At 43.8% G+C, this 23,403-nt stretch overlaps 1 long non-coding RNA gene across 1 annotated transcript in view; it reads left to right on the top strand.

Annotated features, from left to right (window-relative positions):
- LOC141103618 (uncharacterized) overlaps positions 1-22,978 on the top strand; it is a 44,100-nt gene extending 21,122 nt beyond the window's left edge. The window contains exons 2-4 of the long non-coding RNA XR_012235346.1: positions 16,437-16,549; positions 19,953-20,062; positions 22,881-22,978. This is a non-coding gene — a long non-coding RNA (uncharacterized lncRNA). The remainder of the gene's footprint in view (positions 1-16,436; positions 16,550-19,952; positions 20,063-22,880) is intronic.
- Positions 22,979-23,403: the final 425 nt, after the last annotated feature.

Genomic DNA, 23,403 nt, shown 5'->3' with positions numbered 1-23,403 from the left:
CAGTTTTAATCCCAATTTGTGTGCATCTTCTAAATTTGGCTTTTACAAGGGGGACATCACCCCATCTGATGAAGGCAAGATCAACACATTTTTGAAACTATAACGTCTGATATTGCCTTCAGTTTTTCAATGTTGAACTTTGTAAGTTCCAGAGTTGTGTATGTTATGTTTGCAAACATGCCTGTTTATGTACTTTTATAAATATTTCAAGGTAAAACTTTTAAAAACAAGATGTGTTTTTTTGAACACAAAATGTTTTATAACGCACATGTGAATGTGCACGGAGTAAAAGGTTTTATACTCAACAATGTGTGGCTTTGTCTTTCAATGCTCAATACCAGTTTTTGTATTAAGTTGGTGTTTACAGTGACAATGGGTGTTATTTAATAATGGAAAAACCACTTGGCACTACAAGTGCACTAGGAGAACCTAGGGGACAGCTTAAAACAAACACAAGCAGTAAATCAAAATCAAGATTTTAGCATACATTTATAGCTGTTAGAAATAGGCGGAACCGGCTGGCGATTATCTCAAAGGTATTCTCCACGACTCTTCGGGCTCTGGCCAGCCGGTAATTAAAAAACCTCTTCTCCGGGGTGAGGGTCCTCTGTGGGAATGGCCTCATCAGGTGATCGCCCAGACCAAATGCTTCATCAGCAATAAAAAAAAACGGGAGTCCTTCGACATTCTCTTCCGCAGGTGGTAATCCCAAGCCACCACTCTGGAGACGTCCATAAAACTCCACCATCCGACATCCGGCCATTCTTCCTCACGTCCACATAGAGGAGCTCATATGTCACCGACACCACCGCAGCATCACAGCATATTACAATCATGGCAATTATGGAATGATGAAATAAATACAAAACATTAGCAATCATTAAATACACAGAATGTGATGTTAAAGGAGAAATCTTACCTTAATATAGTCCTTCTGCAGGACCTGAATTATAGCAGAACAGGTCTCTGGGATAATGATCCCCAGAGCCTGGGGGGAGATGCCTGTAGAGAACTTGAGGTCCTGTAGACTTCTCCCCGTTGCCATGTACCGCAACGTGGTGACTAGCCTCTGCTTGGGAGTGATGGCTTGCCACATGCAGGTGTCCTGCCTGCTAATATAAGGGGTCAGCAAAGCCAACAGACGGTGAAAAATGGGGTCCATCATCCGGAGATAATTCCTGAAATCATCAGGATTATTCTCCTGGATCTCACGCAGCAAAGGCATGTGAGAGAATTGGTCACGCTGGAGCAACCAATTCTTGGTCCATGAACTCCTCCCCACCCTGTTCATGGACTGGGCTTGGGTCAAGGTAAGAACTCCAACACCAAGCCCTCGCACAGCACAAACTCTACGACGAGTACGTAACTGCAACATGGCTTCAAAACAGTCGGCTGGTCAGAACAAACTTAACAGAACGCACTGAAGAACAGCAAGGCCTGTGAAGAGCGAGCTGAAAATCAGAAACGAGCGGACAAGAACGTACTGAAAAACAGATACGAACCGACTACACGCACTGAAAAACAGATACAAACCCACAAGCACAAACTGAAGAGCAGTAACAGACTGAAAAGCACGAAAGCTGAAAAGCGTTAATCGTCTCTCACCAAACCTCTACTAACACAAGATAAACACGAGTTTAGCAGAAGGAGCCCAAAGGGTAGCGCACTGGCTATTGAACTTCCTTTTTCTAGTGCTGTCGTACGTGTTGTACGTCATCGCGTTCCTGACGGTCAGAATTTGGTGTGACCGTGTGCATGCAAGACAAGCTTGAGTGGAATCCCGTCGGAAAAGCCATCATACCTTTTTCCGACCAAAATCCCGATCGTGTGTACGCGGCATTATACCACTTTTCATGCAAAAATCATTCCAGCCACTGATACCATCCATCCCACTATCCCTCTGCCAGTGATCCCATCCATCCTACCATCCCTCTGCCACTGATCCCATCCATCCCACTATTCCTCTGCCACTGATCCCATCCATCCCACTATCCCTCTGCCACTGATCCCATCCATCCCACCTTCCCTCTGCCACTGATCCCATCCCTCCCAACATCCCTCTGCCCCTGATCCCATCCCCACCACCATCCCTCTGCCCCGATCACATCCATCCCACCATCCCTCTGCCCCTGATTATTATTATTATTTTATTATTTAAGGTACTTATATAGCGTTGTCAATTTACGCAGCGCTTTACATATACATTGTACATTCACACCCATCTCTACACTCAAGGAGCTTACACTCTAAGGTCCCTAACTCATATTCATATACTAGGGCCAATTTAGACAGAAGCCAATTAACCTACCAGCATGTCTTTGGAGTGTGGGAGGAAACCGGAGTACCCAGAGGAAACTCACGCAGGCACAGGGAGAACATGCAAACTCCAGGCAGGTAGTGTCGCGGTTGGGATTCGAACCAGCGATTTTACTGCTAGGCGAGAGTGCTACAAACTACACCACTGTGCCGCCCACTGTGATCCCATCCATCCCACCATCCCTCTGCCTCTGATCCCATCCACTCCTCTGCCACTGATCCCATCCCACCCTCACTACTATCCCTCTGCCCCTGATCCCATCCATTCCACCATCCCTCTGCCACTGATTCCATCCATTCCACCATCCCTCTGCCACTAATCCTATCCATCCCACCATACCTCTGCCGCGATCCCATCCCATCCCCACCAACATCCCTCTGCCACTGATCCCATCCATCCCACCATACCTCTGCCCCTGATCCCATCCCCACCACCATCCCTCTGCCACTGATCCCATCCATTCCACCATCCATCCTTTTGCCTGATCCAATTACCCCACCACCATCCCTCTGTCATTATCACTTATAGTTTATGCATTTGAGACAGGAATGCATTTCAGGTCTTTGTTAAAACAATCTACTGACCAGCCCAGAACTAGTTTGTGAGAGTCAGTCTATTCCACATTTGCACAGCTCTTACAGCAGAAAAGCCTTTCTGTTTTTCCTCTAGATGTGAAGAATGCCCCTGTGTTCTTTGTAAGGAACTGAAAGTGGATATCCTGTACCCATCTTTTGGGATGATTGTGAGAATTACCCTCACCAAATAGGATATTGTACTAAGAGCAAATTAAAATAAAAAAATGGCATTCTGACTGCTTAAGTTTTTTGTAAAAACCATGCGCAGAATCGAATCAAATCGTTGACAAGATAATTGTAATTGAATTGATTTGTGAGACCAGTGAAGATGCGCACCCCTAATGGCTGCCAAAGCATGATTGTGCCGCCACCACTCTTCACCGTTGGCACAAGACAGTCCTGGTCATAGCCTTCGGACAGTGTTCGCCACACATAAACACGTCCGGTGGATGAAAACAGTGTGAAGCTTGATTCACCGGATCCTATTACAGTCTTCCATTAAAAGATAGTCCAAAATTTATGTGTGTTGCACCACTCTCTCCTCTTTTGAGCATTAATTTCAGTCACTAGTGGTTTGGCATTTGCAGCTCGACTGTGAATGTTTTGCTTTTGGAGTTCCCTCCACACAATTTTTGTGGACACAGGCTCACAGCAGAAGCAAAAGAATGTGAGGAAAGAGGGGATAGCCTGCTTTGAGGCCCCCCTTTCCCTCATAGGATGATGGCGGTAGGAGTCTCAAGCCCCCCATCGATTAATTTTAATGGTGTTTTTTTTTGTGAAGGTCAAAAAAGGTCAGCTGATTGAAAATATTCTGGACATCACTTTATAATCAATTATATGGAGTAGCAAATCTTAATAGACCCTCTTACGTTCAGAGGTGGGAGGAGGACCTGGGACGAACTTTAGAAGACACGGACTGGTCTAACATATGGCTCACATCTAAGTCATCTTCACCCAACATCTTAGCACTGGAGACAAATTATAATGTCCTAACTCGCTGGTACCTTGTACCCACTAGAGTGGCAAAATATTCACCTAATACCTCAGCTCTTTGTTTTCGAGGATGCCCAGAAATAGGCACATATTTACACATATGGTGGACGTGCCCAGTAATCCAAACCTTCTGGAAGGAAGTCTTCGTGATTGCATCTAAAATATTTAAAAAAATAATACAACCAGATCCATATTTAACTTTACTTAATCTAAAACCGGAATGGTTAACACTCTCTCAATTCAAACTTATGATCCAACTAATAACGGCTGCAAAACAAACAGTGGCCAAGGCATGGAAATCTCCTACATTGGTACTAGCAGAAACAATTCACAGAATGAATAATACAATGTCCCATGCTAAGATGGTAGCCATCGATCAAAATCAAATTCCAAAATTTGAAAAACTTTGGCATCCTTGGATAAAACAACAGTTCCTGTCAAACTTCAATGACTCTGTCCTGTTGCCATGGTAACAGATTAAATGACTTACAGAGACACCCATTCTAAGGCTTCAAAGAGAACTAAAAAGAATAATAAACTGACGAGCGGGACAACCTTGTGGACCATACCTCTACCTTTCTACCCTTTTTCTTCTTTTTCTTTCCTTTTCTCCACCTTACGATTAAAGCTCATTATCAGAATTTATTTGACCTATATACACTCTACTTGTAAACAATATGTATAGTAGGTATAATCATTTAAATACCTACAAAAGTAACTAAGGAAATGATATATATCTTTAATTTAGGTTTACGTAAACCCAATGTTTAATATTTGAAATTTCATTATATTTACCTATAGAAACCCTACTGTAAAACAATGAGCTTACTTTATAGATCCTTGTAAACTTACTTTATGTATCTTTATAACATTGTATACTCAATAAACTTCTTTTGACAAGGAAAATATTCTGGACGTTCTGGGGGGGGTCCTCTAGCTTAGGTAATTTAAGGTCAGCATGATGCTCCAGAAAACTCCAGAAATTCCCAGGACCTCTATTTAAGTAGAAGGCTGAGAGGGGTCTTTGTCATTCGTCAGAGGGTTTATTTGAAGCACGCCCCAATAAAGTGTTATTGATTAAAAGGGTTATGGTGAATTGTTTATATATGTGAAAACCAATAAACTGCGGCTGTTATTAATCCAGTTTGGTGTGTCTAGTGTTCTTTGTATGTTTAGAGTTTATTTCACCCACTCTCCCATACTAGATCATTTCTGATTTCAACGAGAAACATGTGGTCACTTTCACGCCTGCAAATCATGTATTGTTTCCATATTTTTGTCCAACCCCTGTAGTAGGGGTAACTACTACAGTAATTTTCAGCTTCTAAAGAAATCTCACAGCTATGGTATATGCATAGTTACATTGCTCTAAGCTGAACCAGTGTAATTATATCTATACCTGGAAATCTTCTTTAAATTCTTTTATTTTATCTGCCTGAAGTTCATATGTATAAATTGCTTGCTTCAGTACAGTACTACAGTCCTATCTGGCATTAGCAAATTGCAATTTTTCTAGTTACGTAGGGTGCCATAGGGAACCCACAGCTGGTTTTCAAGTCATAAAAATTTACACAGGAAGGACTAGTAACTCTGATAACTATCTACGGCATGTTCTAACTTCTTTCTTTTTGTAAAAATGTGTCACCACAGTGGAATTTTACTAAACAAGAGGGGATGGAACTCTGCTCATCCTCTCTAGCACTTACAGTGCCTTGAAAAAGTATTCATACCCCTTGACATTTTCCTAAATTTGTCATGTTACAACCAAAAACGTAAATGTATTTTATTGGCATTTTATGTGATGGACCAACACAAAGTGGCACATGATTGTGAAGTGGAAGGAAAATGATAAATGGTTTTCAAAAGTTTTTAACAAATGAATATGTGAAAAGTGTGGCGTGCATTTGTATTCAGCCCCCGAGTCAATACTTCGTAGAACCACCTTTCACTGCAATTACAGCTGCAAGTCTTTTTGGGTATGTCTCTACCAGATTTGCACATCTAGAGAGTGAAATTTTTGCCCAGAACTGCTGTATTTATACTGAGATTAAATTACACACAGCTGGACTCTAATTAGGTGACTTCTGAATGGAATTGGTTCCACTAGATTTTAGGGGTATCAGAGTAAAGGGCGCTGAATACAAATTCACGCCACACTTTTCAGATATTTATTTGTAATAAAAATTTGAAAACCATTTATCATTTTCCTTCCACTTCACAATTATGTGCCACTTTGTGTTGGTCTATCACATAAAATCCCAATAAAATACATTTACCTTTTTGGTTGTAACATGACAAAATGTGGCAAATTTCAAGGGGTACTTTTTCAAGGCACTGTATCTTACTTCAGTAATGGTGAGACTGTTTTATAATTTAACTTTTATAATACCCTTAGCATTACTGAAAACAGGAATGCCGCGTACACACGAGCGGACTTTACGGCAGACTTTGCTCGGCGGACTCTTCGACAAGACTTTACGACGGACTTCCTGAATGAACGGACTTGCCTACACACAATCCACCAAAGTCCGTCGAATTCGTACGTGATGACGTACGACCGGATTAAAACAAGGAAGTTCATAGCCAGTAGCCAATAGCTGCCCTAGCGTGGCTTTTTGTCTGTCGAACTAGCATACAGACGAGCGGACTTTTCAACCGGACTCGATTTCGACGGATTGATTTAAAACATGTTTCAAATCTAAGTCCGTCCAACTTTTGAGAAAACAAAGTCCGCTGGAGCCCACACACGATCGAATTGTCTGACGAAATCCAGTCCACCGGGCAAAGTCTGCCGTAAACTCCGCTCGTGTGTACACGGCAGAAGAATCATTTTTTCTTGGGTGATGATCTTATGGGTGAAATGCTCACATTCTCCATGCTTGTTCCAGGACAATAATTCACTAAATAATAAAGGCAGGTTTAGTATTGCGGTGCTAGAGCCAGCATGATCAAAAACAAGTCACCAGTGGCAGCCAATATGTTCCTAGCCTTATGCCCTGTACACATGACCGGTTTTGCCGTCAGAATAAACTCTGAAGGTTTTTCTGATGGAATTCCGCTCAAGCTGTCTTGCATACACACGGTCACACCAAAATCCGACCATCCGGGGACGTACAACACTTATGACGGGACTAGAAAATGGAAGTTCAATAGCTAGTAGCCAATAGCTTCCGTCTCGTACTTGTTTCAGAGCATGCATCGTTTTTGGTGCGTCGGAACAGCATACAGACTGTCATTGCCCTGAACGGAGGCGACCCGTTTGGTCATAGATGCTGCAAGATCTGACGCCCACTAACTAAAGAGCCTTATACCGACTCTGCTGGTGTGAAGATCAATATGTTCATGCGAGCTAATCAATGACCATTCAATTGGTACCCCACACTCCCTTCATATAGCCCTTTTTTCTACTCGCCCTAGATTCACCACTGTATATTCTCTAGCACTCAGACATCCACTTGGGTCTGTGCCTTCCTGACACTCTACCCTCTTGGATGAGCTCCGTGATTCGGTGTCTCTTTTTTGGGGGTGGATCAGTGTGGGCAGAGTGGGGCCAGCCACACACACCCAGGCTCCGGTTTTTGCATCCGTGGGTGGTTTTGACATATCCGCCACCGTGATTTGGGCAATGGGTGCTCCAACACTGTCATGTTTGGTAAGAGCTTGTCCCATGAGTCGCCCTTGACGAAGGGACGGTCAGTTTCAGTCTCGAAATGCGTAGGCCTTTGTGGAAGACATTACAAGCATCTTTATCCAATGCACATCAGTACAGCTGTGTTTCAGCTTTTTATTGTGTTCACTGTGTTATGTTTATTAACTATGCTAATGTTTTGTATACATATATAAATTTTTCTATGGAATAAAATCGTTTTTACATTACACTGTTGCCTTTAAAGTCCCACAACCTTATTTGGGGGTATTTTTTTCACCGAACAGCATACAGACGAGTGTTTTTTCCGATAGTAATTTGTTCCGTCGGAAAAATATAGAACATGTTCTCTATCTAAGTCCGTCTGAATTTTCAACAGAAAAAGTCTGATGGGGCATACACACGGTCGGAATATACGATGAAAAGCTCCCATCGGACTCTTTCTGTCGGAAATTCCGCTCGTGTGTACGCGGCATAAGAGTTTCCCTTTGTCGCCCCATATCTGCTATATCCCAAATAAGACAATTATGATCCACCTGTAGCACCCCCCGACCCTTGGAAGCATGCTGGTACCCCCAGAAACAGGGTGGGCTGACATTTCCATCAGGGGTAGATTGCTTAGGCATAGTGGGACATGTAGACAAATTGGCGCCATAGTGGGACATGTAGGCAGATTGGTGCCAGTCACTTATAGGTGAAACAACAAAAACATTTAATTTCTCACAGTCCATGGGAGAGAGGGTTAGGGTTGTAAACACTCAGGACTTCAGCAAAACTCTGTCACTTCACTTGGCACAACACAGGAAAAGAGCCTTTAAGTTAAGACCAACACTCCTGTGTTAGAACACTTTAGCAATCATCATCAGTAGCAGCATCCTTTTTCTACAGGAGAGTAAACCAACCTCCATGGAACTCCATTTTGTCTTTAATCTTCCGCAGGGGAGTCAATGAGCCTCCATGGGACTCCACTCTGCTTCCAGTGAAGATCAGCAGCAAAGGCCTCAGCTGAAGGCCTAATTACCACCAGGCCCCTTCAGGTTAGCGGGTACCCTCTCTGAGCCATAACCTAGGGGGAAGAGAATTTGTATCAACCATCCCCCAATATTTATACTCTTTCTCATAATGTTCCATTGGCACAGGAATCTCCTAGTGGTTGGCAGGAAAAAGTTATGACTAGTCATAATCCACACCTACTGTTTGAGCTTAGACTAATCCCAGAGGTGACAATGCCACCTACTGACAGAAGACGCTGCAAAGCTGACCACACTAGGCAGGAGAGCACAGGGTGGTGAGTTCTCAGCCTGCTCTCCTCCAATGATCAGACTTGCCCTGACACGCCCCACCTGCACAGCCTTTCACTGTGAAGCTTGGTGTACTGCTGTTTCTCCTCCCCCAGCTCTTATGCAGCTGAGAACAGAGGGAATGTGATCACTTATAAGAAAGGGGAAACAATGTATTTATAATGTTTTTTTTATATCTATTCACAGATGTTTTGCCTTTCATTTCTATTTTAAATGGTTGTTTTACAAGGTGATCGTTTACAATCACTAGGCAGGTTGGCTACACACCATTTAGGTTTCTGCTAGAAATGGCATTATATAAGATAGAAAAAGAGACTACAAAACCAGTCAAAACATCCCAATATGGGCATTTGACTCTATCATGCATTGGTATCACATTTAAATGTCTAATCATTTCACATTCTACCAAAAACTATAACAATATACAGTAAATATTTTGGCTCTACATACACTTTAACCTAGAAACTCATCAAGGCACCGAATTTTTACATCTTTCATATATGATCAACTCTAAAAGTGTTCAGACACATTACCACTTTACCTAAATTGGCCAGCTGCCCCATATACTTCTGTTTATGATCTGTTTTGGGGAGTTTGTGCAACATTATGCTCTGGTTTCAGAGTAGTCCTAAATTGGCCAGAAAGAGAATGAAATCATGTATAAATGCAATTGTGAAATACGAGGCGGAAACCATGAAAACAAAGTGAAACAAAACAAGCTCATAAACAACTTTTCTGATGAGAACTTTTAAATCGTATTTGCCCACATTAACCACATCTGACCATTTTGATGCATTTTCTTTCTCAAAATTACCTTCTTTCCTTTTGTATGTGAATGTTATTAAAAAGTCTTGATGCTTGCTGGGTACCAGATATTATCTCTAAGGTCAGAATAGCTTGACATCATTGTGGTTATTTAATATCCCCCTGTAATATCCCCTTAAATATTATTATTGAAAACATTCTCTTAGTGGGAAGTTTTTGCTGGTTTGCCCTTTTTTTAATTAATTAATTTATTTTTTTTTTAGGATTCCAGACTTTTAAACGGAACCTGTTTTGCAAAAAAAATGAAGGCTGCAATTGCAGACATCTTTTTTCTCAAAGTGGTTCTAAAGAATGCATTTTGTTTACCTAAAATAATTTTTTTTTTAATACTTACCAGCTCTGTGCAGTGATATTGCACAGTGCTGACCCTTACCGCCTCTTCTGGGGTCCCCCACTAGCACTCTCTGCTCCTCCTCCAGTGCGTGTGTCCCCATAGCAAGCTGTGTGCTCTGGGGGTACACATGCAGACATGCTCCCGAGCCAGGCTGAGTGCATCCATAGGCACACACAGCGAGGCTTGGCCCTGCCCCTCACTCTCTGCCCACAGGATTTGATGGACAGCCGTTGGCTCCTGCTGATGCCTCTGTGTCCTGTGAGAGCATACAGCTACTGGGATATTTTGTACCTTAATGCAGGGAACGCATTAAGGTAGAAAAATGTTTTGAATTTAGAACCACTTTAAATTCCTTATCTTCTTCCTGCTTCACTGGCTTCAAACCTTAAAACAAGTAGGCAGATCAGGAACGCTGACTTTTGATTGCATACTTGTTTTGGGTCAGTGGCTAAAAAATCAATGAAGTCAGAGGCAGACAAGTAGCTAGTTTTGAGAAAAGGCCAGCAATGGCAGCCTGAAGGTAGGCCATCTGGTGTCTGGGTTGCTTAGCCAGTTCCATATGGGCCGCAGCCCACAAGCAAGGTTCCAACTCAGTCCAGCTGGCTCCACACACACTAAGGTTTTACACTTCTTCAACCCTAGGCCTCGTCAGGAGTCACAACTTACATTTTGTTTACAAGGCCTTAACTTTCCAGTGGTTCTTGGTTTAGTTCATAGGTGATCAAATCTAAGACCTGAGTCTCATGGGTGTAGAGCTACCCCCAAGAGGGATGCTGGTTGATGATAAATAAAGTACTATACAGTCACTACACTCCTCCTAGTAGCACTAGCGCAGATAATGATGATGGCCAGAGTTTTTCCTCACTAGTGCCAGGGTTTCTAGCACACACAGAGCACAGTCCAGGCAAACTGACACAAAGAGCAGTCTAGGGAATGTCATTTTTGTGGTTTTAGTGTTGAATAACTTGGATGGGGTATAGGGTAGTATGGGATACTCCTGGACCACTAATGGAAACAAGAGGACACACTTCTCTATGTTGTAAACTTTAGGAACGGTTCTTCTACTCAGGTCAGAATACAACCTTCCCTTAAGACTAGTAGAGGCCAGAGGTATGTACTTCCCAGGAGGGGAACTACTTGACCCAGCTCTAAATGACAGTCCTCCCATGAGTAACTGGAGGAGAGGAGTATGTACTAGGGGAGGAACTACTTAGCTCAAAGTCTTTCCACAAAACTAAAAGGGACTAGTCGATGTTTACCTCTCTTGAGAGGAACTACAAGGCCCAGCAATCCCAATAGTACACAGTCACCAGGATCTTGTAGCAAAGCAGTACTCACAAGGTCAGCTGTGCCCATTTAGCTTCCTCCAGATGCCTTCCAGTGAAACTGTGCGGATTGGATCCGTAGGTGAATCCTCTGGGGACCTTGAGGAACAGCAGCTTAAAACAGTAGGACGGCTGGAGGTGCGGGTAACCCCCCCCCACCTGTACAGGTGGAAACCCTTGAACACAAAGACTGCTGTTCTACAGCTCAGACTATTGATGTGCTCATCAACCACCTTCTGGGCACACCTCCCTAAGGATTGGCTGTGGCACCATAAATATTCGTGCTGCCCATTTGCCTTGCTCCATTCCTATGTTTCAGAACCTTCTGGAAGGCAGGAAAGAGCAATCAAACCTGCAGCCTGTGAAACCCAGAATAGCCAAAATAAATCAACAACTGCTCCAATGATTACAGAGGAGCCAAAAAGACTAAATTTACCTAACATCATTATAACCTAACCAGGAGGGTGCTACATCGGAATGGGGGCCAGATGGCGTGTGTGTCCAAGGGAACTTTCACTAAACCAGTTTTCACTACTGACTATAACCAGCTGCTGAATTTCACTCTCACCAGGTATTTTTAATCTATCAATTACCCCCCATGGGACTTTAAAGTTAAACACAACATAATATCCTATGTTAAAAAGATTTTTGACAAGTTTTATTAGTAACAACCATAAAAGAAGAAAAAAACAGATTACGGCTTTTTGTTTTGTTTAAAAATAACACTGTACACCATATTCATGCATTTATCTCATTGTACATAGATACTTCACATCTCTTGTTCACATATGTATGACCTCTTGAGGGCCCTGTGAGCAGAGAAACACCCAATACGTTTCAGACTTTCTTTTTCTTCAGGGGTGTAGCATGTAGAAACATATACGGTAATATATCTGTAACAAAGTACATCCAATAAATACTGTATATGTAAAAAAAGTCAAGTAGCAAAGCATGATACTGTGTACATATATGATTTGTTCACTCACAATGTGGCAAAAAAATTTCATAAAACCATGTATAGCCATAATGGTTCAAAACCTTTTAGATGCCGTCACTTGTTGAACCACCAGGAGGCCACTTTTCATACCGGAAGGTCAAAGCAGCCAGGATGCACTAAGGCCACCAAAAAGCACTAGGAAGATCTTAAAGTGATTGTAAAGGAACATTTTTGATAAAAACAAAATAAAAACAAACATGTCATACCTACCTGCTTTGTGCAGTGGTTTTGCACAGAGCAGCCCAGATCCTCCTTTTCTCCCCCACTGGTGCTCAGGTCCCCTCCCCCTTGCCGAATGTCCCCATAGCAAGCTGCTTACTGTGGGGGCACTTGTGCATTCCTGCTTCCCAGCCGGCTCTCTGCGTCCATAAGACACAGAGAGCACGGCTCAGCCCCGCCCTCCGCTCCCGCCAAACTGGCTGTGATTGACAGCAGCAGGAGCAAATGGTGCTGCTGCATCTCAGCCATTTAGGAGGGAGAGACCCGGGAGAGCCTCGGGTCTCATGCACATCGCTGGATCAAGATTGGGCTCAGGTAATATTAGGGGGGCTGAGGGGGAGCTGTACACAGAAGGTTTTTTACCTTAATGCATAGAATACATGAAGGTTAAAAACCTTCAGCCTTTACAACCACTTTAAAATAGAACTGTATATATGTATAATGTAGGTCATATACATCAATCATTCAAATGGCCATACAAATACTTATTACTTAGTAAATTAAATTATTTTTATTTTGGATCCCATTGGAAAAAGGAAGAAACCCTGTGCACTAGGTAACAAAAATACTCAAATAGCATGGGCTGCAATCGAAACTACACCAAAAAGGGAAAGAAAGGGCACCACCAACAAGCTGTCTCACCTGGATTCCAGAGCATCCCACAAACCAGCCAAGGAACAGAGAGGGCTCTTGGCAAGCCCAAGTAGTAGCAACCACTATGCAATCCTGGCATATAGGGGGCCTCAAATTGCTGGCCACCAACACTGGACTGCCCACCACGACGGAGCCTGTTCCCACACCGGATCCATCTTATCCCCATGTGCTTAATGGTATTGGCCCACTGGAGTTCTGGCACTGGAGTCTCCTGGGTTGGAGCACAAATACAATAATGGATAGATTGGGGGCAGGTACGCCTGGAGGAAGCCCACCCCTCCTTAAATGCATAGGGATGCACTGGACACACAGCAATAGCACAATGGCAGAGAAAGTATCCAGTGCATCCCCTCACCAATTCACCAAACAATTGGCAACCACCCCAATCTATAATTGGCCTTTGCAGCAAGGAGCAAATGGAAGGGTGATGCATCTCAAAAGAACAACAAACAAACGTGACCTGGCCTCTGCAGCTTATGCATATATTTGCAAATGTGTGCAAACAAAACCCCTTGTTTTTAACGAAAAGAGAGAGAGATGAGGGCGCTCTGGTGAGGCTGGGTATCCGGTCCTTTGTAGCAGTGGAGAGATGGCACTGGAGGCAGCACTTTGTAGAGATGAAGCAGCTCTGGAGGGTCATAAAGAAAAGAGAAAGGCACCTCTAAGTGCAGTAGTTAAACAATTTATTACAGGAACAATGGCATTAAAAACACTTACAAGAGACTAAGAGGTCATAGGCATACAATGATTAGTCCTCATGCAGATCGCTGTAATCCTCGTCTATCTGGGGGAGAGAGATGTTCTGCAGCTGAGTCCCTGGTGATGTGGATTAGCGAGAAGGCGCCTTTCTCTTCCCTTTTTGTTTTTAATGTGAACTGTTATGCTGCGTTCAGAGACAATCGAAATTTCCAACAACAAATGTTCGATGTGAGCTTGTTGTCGGAAATTCCGACTGTGTATGCTCCATAGAACATTTGTTTCGGAATTTCCGACAACAAATGTTTGAGAGCTGGTTCTCAAATTTTCCAACAACAAAATTTTTGTCGAAAAGTCCAAGCGTGTGTACACAATTCCGATGCACAAAAGTCCACGCATGCTCGGAATCAAGCAGAAGAGCCGCACTGGCTATTGAGCTTCATTTTTCTCGGCTCGTCGTACGTGTTGTACGTCACCGCATTCTTGACATTCAGAATTTCCAACAACGTTTGTGTGACCATGTGTATGCAAGTTTGAGCCAACATCCATCGGAAAAAAATCCACGGTTTTGTTGTCGGAAGGTCTGATCGTCTGTACGCGGCATTAGACAGGTCAATTTGGTTTGTTGCAGGCTGGTCGGTAAGTAAGCTGGAAATTTTTGTTTGTTGATTTTTGACATGCGTCGCACTTCTATGTGCTCCTTGCTGCAAAGGCCAGTTATAGATTGGGGTGGCTGCCATTTGTTTGTACTGTTGGTGAATCAGTGAGGGGACGCACAGGATACCATCGCTGCCGTTGTGCTATTGCTGGGTGTCCAGTGCGTGCCTATACCTTAAAGGAGGGGTGGGGTCCTTCCAGGCATACCTGCCCTTAATCTATTCATTATTATATATGTGCTCTAACTCAGGAGACTCAAAATTATAACATTAGGACTGCAGTACACTGGGGTGCCATGATGTGGCCACTGCAGCTTATGCATATATTTGCAAATGTGTGCAAACTAAACCCCCAAAGTGAACTGTTAGATATGGTCAGTTCGGTTTGTTGCAGGCTGGCTGGTAAGTGAGCTGGGAATTTTTGTTTGTTATTTTTTAAGATGACAGCTTCCTTGGCTGTGAAGGATAGGAGATTTTAGTTCCCCTTTAAATCAAACAAAATTAACCTGAGCCTCACTTGCTGCTGGGGAAGCACCAGTGGAATGAAGCTGCAGAGGAAGGTCTCTTATGCCGCGTACACACGGTCGGACTTTTCGTCTACAAAAGTCCGACAGCCTGTCCGACAGACTTCCTGCGGACTTTCGGCGGACTTGCAGCAGACTTTCTAACGAACGGACTTGCCTACACACGACCACACAAAAGTCCGACGGATTCGTACGTGATGACGTACACCGGACTAAAATAAGGAAGTTCATAGCCAGTAGCCAATAGCTGCCCTAGCATGGGTTTTTGTCCGTCGGACTAGCACACAGACGAGCGGATTTCGGGGTCCGTCGTAGTTACGACGTAAAGATTTGAAGCATGTTTCAAATCTAAAGTCCGTCGGATTTGAGGCTGAAAAAGTCTGCTGAAAGTCCGGAGAAGCCCACACACGATCGGATTACCAGCCAGCTTTAGTCCGTCGGCGTCCGTTGGACTTTTGTAGACGAAAAGTCCGACCGTGTGTACGCGGCATTAATGATCCTGTTCCTATTGTTGAGTGGACAACAGTAAGTATTGCTAGTGTTAATTTGCCCTACATATAAGGTCCTAAAATTCAACTTCAGGCAACACATGTACAGTTAAGTTAACCAGTTTACAAGTGTACAAGCTAAATAATGTTCTAACTGGCCCATCTCAGTTCTCTTATCCCATTTTTTGGCAGTGAAACAAATTCATCTGTGCTTCTGCATTAGTAACTGACATAGCATTAAAGCAAAGGATCAGCATGACAGACAGGCATTTTTTAAAGGAAAGCTGGCAATGATTATATTTTTCATACCAAAAGTTTCCTTTAAAATTCAAACAAAACATTTTTTCTTGGCTTTTAACCTCTGCCAGTTTTTTTTATTGCCGATTAAGTAAAAAGCATCCAAAAGACACTGGGGCTTTGATGTGAGTTCATACAAAGTAATCAGAAAACAAAAAACATTCAGAGAGCTAACTGGCTCAGGTTAGGATGCTCAAAACAGACAAGGCTACACCACTGTGGATACCCAGCAGCTAACCAGAAAAACTTGCACCAAAGGAAGGAGCACCAGACCAAATTATGAAAGAGTCCAACAGTCCAATAAATTAATTTGTATCATTTGGTCTGCTGCTCCTTCCATTGGTGCATGTTTTTTTCTATTTTTTTTCATTGCCATTTGTGTAGCAGTAGGTGACATTCCAGTTCTGACAGGAGTTGTTAAGCCAGTTCTCCCTCCCTAGATCCACATACAGCTTTGCAGGCCCATTGACCTTAAATTCCATCCGCCCCATCAGTTACACACATCAATCACAGATTCTGGCTTTCTGGCCTTTGGCCTTAGCAGGAGTGACACATTAATCTTTTTTTTTTTTTTTTTTCTTTTTTTTAGGCCTGTATCACACCTAAGGCCACTGAAACACAGGTGTCTAGGTGACAGAGCAGGTAAACCGGAGGAATCTATCTAGTCACCAACACTGACGGACACTCTGCCACCAAGATACCGTAAGTGAATTTTGGTGTGTTTAATATAAGTGGCCCCAATATAGGGTGCTGCAGAAGGATATCCCAGTGTCTGATGAGGATCTTTTCCATGGATTTATATTTAAAATGAAACTGAGTAATGAATCTGGATAGGTATTAGGTCTGAGCTAGGTATGGGGACTTTTTGCAAGAGGATCTAAATATGTGATAAGAGCGTCATCGATCACTTTCTGAGGGTAGCCTTTTTCTATACATTTTTGCGCTATAAAGTTTTTTGGTTTTTTTTACTTTAAAAAGTAATACACCGAAAGCATATAAGGGTGCAATTTCGATGAAGTTGATGAAATTTACTTTCAGGGATGTTTTGTTTCCACCTGGGATGGTGGAAACTACTGGAATGGACCTATGAGTTTCCAACTGTGATTTTAAAATGATTTTTAGAGATGATTTGAAAACCTGAAAAATCCAATTCTAAGTTCAGGAAAGACTAAAAAGACATACTTTTTACTTGCCACTGTATGACACCAACTGTCAACTGTGTTTACATTAGAGGGCCAAGTCAATCCTGGAAGAGGAAGCAAGGTGAGCTAAAGCTGCTGAGAAGCTGACTAGAACTCTAATACAGGATGGTGCACCTGAAACAGTTTTAAGTGTGCCCACTGAACATTGGAGAGGTGCCTCCCTGGGATTCCCTAAGACAGCACTGGCTATATTTGGTGCTTAGCCTCGTACGCACAATCGGATTTTCGGCAGGGAATTTTGTGATGACAGACTGTTTGCCTAAAATCCGACCGTTAGTGCTATCTGCCAATAGAACTTAACCAAAAAGTGCATTCTATGCATCCAAAAATATAGAAAATATAACAAATCAAATCATTATTCAACCAAAAAATAAAATAATAATTAATAAGTGTGGAAGGGGTGAAAATCCCCAGACCAGTGGCCTTGTTGGGAGTCTTGGGGCTGGTATTGCCATTGACCACCATGCTGCTGTGGTGGGTGAGTGGGGTTGCTGTGGTGGGTGGGTTGGCTGTGGAGGTTGTGTATGCGGGCCCACAAAATCACATAGGTGGGTGGTGGCGTATATCTCGCCCGTCACCCCCCTGTTGAGGAGCTGCAGGATGAGCTCCTTGCATCTTCTTTTCTGGGCACTGGTCATCCCCCTTAACCTATTGGCTGTAACCACGCCAAATCCCTCGCACTCATCTGGGTTAGTACGGATGGCAGTAGTGGCCTGGCTGAGGAAGAAAGCTGTGACCTCGTCCAGATTTCTGCTCTTTCTGGCCCTTTTAGCAGGAGGGCGTAGGGGAGGGATCTGGGACTCAGTCTGGCTACTGGCCTTGGGCTCCTCCTGACTGACACTTTCCTGTGTATGAAAATGAGACATAATTTGATTTTTTTTAGGGTTTGGTCATCAATCACATACAATTTTGATCTCCTCACTGTTGCAAATTGAATGTGGACAAATAGCAAAGACTATCATTCTGACACCATCATTTTTCATTCTTGTTCAAATCATTTTTGGGCACTACTGTCTATTGATATGTAAACCACTTTGTTAAGGCAGAAATATTTGAACAATAAAGTCTAGTTATCATCATTGTATTTTTGGATACAAATATGTTCAACAATGCTATACCTGAGTCAAGCTGGGCTCCTCCACATCTTCATCCTGTGCAACAGGACCTGTGTGGACCTCTGGAGCTGTGGCCTCAGCAGTGCTCCTCAGGTTGGAAATTTTGTTCTTGACATAGTTGATGTCTTCCCTGGGGTACAAAGGCTTCACCAACTGGAGCAGTTTCTCTAACGCTGCCTTCCTCAAGATTTTATTGGAGTAATCTCGACTCTTGACCTTCCAGAGACAGGGCAGATCCCGGTACAGGTCGATGAATTGTGGTAAAAAATCAGGCGCTGTATTTTATCCACCATGATAAATGATATTATGCCTACAAGACAGAACACAAGGCAAACCATAATGTCTGGCTTAACTCACTTAATGTCAGGCCACCTGAGGCCAGGTGACAGATACACACCATTGGGATCAGGAGTGCACCGCAAGGTAGTGAACCCTAAGGCTGACTGTTGCGGATGGGAGTCAGGGTGGTAAAGGAAGGCAGGGCTGCTGGAACACCAACATGGATCCCACCGGGGTTAGAGCGTAAGATTCCCTAGGGCGCGGAGTCTAAAAGCCAGCAGGTGTTCACCAGAGCCTCTAGTGGTGAGGATGGACTGGGCTGCAACTGGCTCCATGTCACGACCCCCAGGGTCCCCTAGCTCACGCCCACAGTAGGCAACAGGAGGATAGGGATAGTAAGGCAATAAGCCAAGGTCGGGGCAACTAGCAGACAAGGACAACAAAGTACACGCCAAAGGTTTGGGGTCACAGGCAAACAGGGATAGTCGGGGACACGCCAAAAGGTCAGGGTCACGAGCAGACAGCAATAATCGAGAACACGCCAAGGTCGGTAACAGAGACAAACGCAGAGCACATGGCAAGCAGGAAACAGGAAGCCAAACACACAATGTTGATCAGCAGGGCTGGCCTGCAGTGCACAGGTTAATATAGAGTTCTCTGATAGGAGCTGGGGTGGAGCCATGCTTAGAGGAGAGATTATAACAGCAGTCAGGTGAGAGTGGTTGGTCTCTAGAGATGAACACATGGTGAGAGGTAAGCTGACAGACAAACTCTATTGCATAACCATGACACTTAACTCATAAGCTGGTCCCAAAATAGGCCTCAATCTAAGCAGTATAGGCCACTAACCACCTATGCCCCAAGTTCAAATTGTCCCTTCATTTTATGGCTCCTTTCTTGCGTTTGCGAGCGAACGTCCTTCCCTCCAAGATCGCTCCTATGGCCGTTCCAGCGTTCCGGCTTTATATACACTGCGTATGCGTCAAACTCCACTCTCCGTGCGTCATGACGCTGGGACATGACCATCTCTCTTCTGCATGTGACACACAGGGCGGAACATTCGGGGGGAACAACATGGCGGTGGTGGAGCTCAGAGGAGACACAAAGCAACCCCCTACGACTGCAAGCTACGCAATTACGAAAGACCCAACAGCCGAAAGGACAGCATTTTGGATAAGGTCATCGTCATTTTGCAGGGGAATTTTCGGTAAAACGAACAAAGGACCAAATCAGAAAACGATGATCTGATCTCAAACACCATGAGCAAGACCAGATGGAGTCCAACATATTTGTATCTAACCAACATGTATATGTGTAAATTAGCTGTCTGTATATGTGTTTTCTCCAAGTAACTTGAGAGAATTATATATAATGTTTTCTATAATCTTTGTCTGAATTGTTATTTTAAAGATGAAGTAAAATAGAAAGCAGATATGAACATTCTTATTTGGTTCTGTTTTTTGACATTTCTTTATTTTTGTACCTAATTTTTTTCTCTCCTTTCAACAGGGAAAAAAAATTAGGCAACAGCCAAGCCACCAGAAGGGATGAAGGGATGAAGTGACCTCGCTCTGGCCCCAACAGGAGAGGCAACAAGGCCATCTTCCTACCAAAAAAATGTAAGTGACAACTTCAAACATACTCATTTAGCCACTGACAGGGGTGATTCTAGGTGGGCCAAAGGCCATGGGTTTAGGGCAGAACTTAAGGGGTAAAGAACACTTTCTGGTTGCTGCCTGGCTCATCAGTGCCCATTAATGCAGCCTTGCCAGTGTAGAGGAGAGGCCCCGGGAATCACAGTCACACAGAATCACGCCTGTTAGAATGATCATCATATATCCCCTATTTCATAGGAGACAAGAGGGGTGGGGGGCAACTGCAGGACTTTTTCAATGTTGGCACTTGTCCAGTGTTTGCCCTCTGTAAAATGACATCACCTTCCCTTTTCTATGCATTTTTCACTGTAAAGTGCAGCATGGTAGAGTCCACTAGTCAGGAGTAGGGATGAGCCGAACACCCCCCTGTTCGGTTCGCACCAGAACATGTGAACAGGAAAAAAGTTTGTTCGAACACGCGAACACCGTTAAAGTCTATGGGACACGAACATGAATAATCAAAAGTGCTAATTTTAAAGGCTTATATGCAAGTTATTGTCATAAAAAGTGTTTGGGGACCTGGGTCCTGCCCCAGGGGACATGGATCAATGCAAAAAAAAGTTTTAAAAACGTCCGTTTTTTCAGGAGCAGTGATTTTAATAATGCTTAAAGTCAAACAATAAAAGTGTAATATCCCTTTAAATTTCGTAGCTGGGGAGTGTCTATAGTATGCCTGTAAAGGGGCGCATGTTTCCCGTGTTTAGAACAGTCTGACAGCAAAATGACATTTCGAAGGAAAAAACCTATTTAAAACTACTCGCGGCTATTGCATTGCCGACAATACACATAGAAGTTCATTGATAAAAACGGCATGGGAATTCCCCACAGGGGAACCCCGAACCAAAATTTCAAAAAAATGACGTGGGAGTCCCCCTAAATTCCATACCAGGCCCTTCAGGTCTGGTATGGATATTAAGGGGAACCCCGGCCAAAATTTTAAAAAAAATGACGTGGGGTTCCCCCTAAATTCCATACCAGACCCTTTAGGTCTGGTATGGATTTTAAGGGGAACCCTGCGCCAAAAAAAAAAAAAAACGGCGTGGGGTCCCCCCAAAAATCCATACCAGACCCTTATCCGAGCATGCAACCTGGCAGGCCGCAGGAAAAGAGGGGGGGACGAGAGTGCGGCCCCCCCCTCCTGAACCGTACCAGGCCACATGCCCTTAACATTGGGAGGGTGCTTTGGGGTAGCCCCCCAAAACACCTTGCCCCTATGTTGATGAGGACAAGGGCCTCATCCCCACAACCCTGGCCGGTGGTTGTGGGGGTCTGCAGGCGGGGGGCTTATCGGAATCTGGAAGCCCCCTTTAACAAGGGGACCCCCAGATCCCGGCCCCCCCCTGTGTGAAATGGTAAGGGGGTACTTACCCCTACCATTTCACTAAAAATGTCAGCATGGGTGCGGAGCAGCCCGGAGAAGAAAATGAAGAAGAGAAGAAGAGAAGAAGAGAAGAAAAGAAGAAGAGAAGAAGATGAAGAAGATGAAGAGAAGAGCGGGAGCCTCCCTCCATGCCATGGGTGCGGAGCGGCCCGAGGAGAAGAAGATAGAAGATGCCGCGGAGGAGATGCTGGACGAGAACGCCGGAGGAAGAACCAGAAGAACCAGAAGAAGATGAAGGAAGATAGAAGAAAGAAGAAGCATTTAAATAAAGGAATTGTCAAAAACTGTCTCTTGTCATTTTTAACATTTTTGACAGTTTTTTAGTGAAATGGTAGGGGTAAGTACCCCCTTACCACTTCACACAGGGGGGGCCGGGATCTGGGGGTCCCCTTGTTAAAGGGGGCTTCCAGATTTCGATAAGCCCCCCGCCCGCAGACCTCCACAACCACCGGCCAGGGTTGTGGGGATGAGGCCTTTGTCCTCATCAACATGGGGACAAGGTGTTTTGGGGGGCTACCCCAAAGCACCCTCCCAATGTTGAGGGCATGTGGCCTGGTATGGTTCAGGGGGGGGGCCGCACTCTCGTCCCCCCCTCTTTTCCTGCGGCCTGCCAGGTTGCGTGCTCGGATAAGGGTCTGGTATGGATTTTTGGGAGGACCCCATGCCGTTTTTTTAATTTTTTTTGGCGCGGGGTTCCCCTTAAAATCCATACCACACCTGAAGGGGCTGGTATGGAATTTAGGGGGAACCCCACGTTATTTTTTTTTAAATTTTGGCCGGGGTTCCCCTTAATATCCATACCAGACCTAAAGGGCCTAGTATGGAATTTAGGGGGACTCCCGCATCATTTTTTTTTTTTTTAATGCAATAGCCGCGAGTAGTTTTAAATGGGTTTTTTCCTTCGAAATGTTAGCAAAGTATGTAGTGCAGTGGTTCTCAACTCCGGTCCTCAGGACCCACTAACAGGCCAGGTTTGCAAGATAACTAAAATACATCACAGGTGATTTCTTTTACTGCTCAGTGATTGCAGTATTCTTGTCTGCATCTCCCCAAGGTAATACTTAAAATCTGGCCTGTTGGTGGGTCCTGAGGACTGGAGTTGAGAACCACTGATGTAGTGCCTTAACATTAGCATGGAGAAGGAAGAGGTTGAAGGAGCTGTCAGTTTTGCTAGGTACCCGAGTTTTGGAGACCCAGGCACCAGGGCCAAGATTACTGAGTAGTTGTAGTGTGTACATTCCTAGTAGTGTAGGTGACTGAAGGGCAAGCAGGTTGCAAGCAACAATAGACTGGGTAGGTAAGTATTTCCTAAATTTGACTAGCAACTTGACCATAACTCACCATGTAGGGCCTCAGCCACTTGACTTTCATTCCCTTAATACTTTTTTGTCTTCTTACTAGGTCATGATCTTCCAAGATGCACAATTGGCGGAATGAGTGCAGAAATGTTGCATTGTTTGAAGGATCTGGAGAAAATAAAGGAGGCTGCCACGGCTTTACAGCGAAGAATCTGTGATTTTGTAGACATGCTAGCCAAATTCTAATTCCCTCTTGCCTGGTCGGACGTTTCTTGTTCCACTTGTTGGCTCCTGTTTGCACTTTTAATATTTACCATGTTTTTCGGACTTTTAAATGAGAAAGTTTAGTGTTCGAACTGTTTCTCCACTCCACTAGGTGCACCACCAGGTCCTGTTCTCTGTATTTTCCTCAGTCTAAAAATGGCTGTGTGAATTACTAACATTGAAAATCACAACATCACCTGTGCCAAATTTAAACAAATATAGAAAACCTGACCTGGGTTTGCATCTTAAGAAGGAGAGTTGGGAAACACTGCCCTAAATAATGTGCATTGTAATCTTTCTGTGTTTTTTAAGAATAGCAAAGCCAACATTTGAAGCTGCCCACAAATTGTGCCTTAACATTC

Source organism: Aquarana catesbeiana, linkage group LG07 (assembly GCF_042186555.1).
Source record: "Aquarana catesbeiana isolate 2022-GZ linkage group LG07, ASM4218655v1, whole genome shotgun sequence".
NCBI classification, from domain to species: Eukaryota; Metazoa; Chordata; class Amphibia; order Anura; family Ranidae; genus Aquarana; species Aquarana catesbeiana.
The sequence above is the reverse complement of the archived record's forward strand: the minus strand, read 5'-3'. Positions and strand labels throughout refer to the sequence as shown.